Source organism: Gavialis gangeticus, unplaced genomic scaffold (genome assembly GCF_001723915.1).
Source record: "Gavialis gangeticus isolate Ggan-Ray unplaced genomic scaffold, GavGan_comp1, whole genome shotgun sequence".
Taxonomy (NCBI): Eukaryota; Metazoa; Chordata; order Crocodylia; family Gavialidae; genus Gavialis; species Gavialis gangeticus.
The window spans coordinates 39,647,779-39,648,366 of NW_017728992.1; the positions used below are offsets into that span (position 1 = coordinate 39,647,779).

General features: G+C 40.8%; 1 non-coding gene across 1 annotated transcript; it reads right to left on the minus strand.

Moving 5' to 3' along the window:
• Nucleotides 1-66: 66 nt before the first annotated feature.
• On the minus strand, nucleotides 67-138 carry TRNAE-UUC. Its single transcript has one exon. It is a non-coding gene; the product is annotated as a tRNA-Glu (tRNA).
• Between the last annotated feature and the right edge of the window lie 450 nt (nucleotides 139-588).

Here is a 588-nt window from a genome sequence, read left to right on the forward strand (position 1 = left end):
CCTTCCTATCTCTTCTAAACAACCTATAGCCCTCTATGTCTACTGCCCAGTCAAAAGTTAAGAGAATTCCCACACCAGGAGATGAACCCAGGCCACCTGGGTGAAAACCAGGCATCCTAACCACTAGACCATATGGGAACTGCATGCTTCTTAAGGATGTGGACAAACTGGACAGAGTCCAGAGAAGGTCACCAAAAATGGTTAAAAGAGCTGGGGCACATGATCTATGAGGAGAGGCTAAGGAAACTGGGGTTATTTAATCTTCAGAAGAGAAGATATTAGGAATAACTTTCTCACTGGAAGGGTGGTAAAGCACTGGAACAGGTTACCCAAAGAGGTGGCAGAATCTCTATCCTTGGAGGTTTTTAAGACAAGGCTTGACAAAGACCTGGCTGGGATGATACAGTTGGGGATGGTCCTGCTTTAAGCAAGGGGTTGGACTTAAATGACCTCCATCCCTAATTTTCTATGATTCCATGGTTCTGTAATTCTAAAGATGAAAATTTTGTACTAATGTTTAAGTATGTTTGTTTGCTTGTTTTTCTGAGTAGGTTAAAAGTACTCACTTTTTTTTTTTTTTTTTTTTTT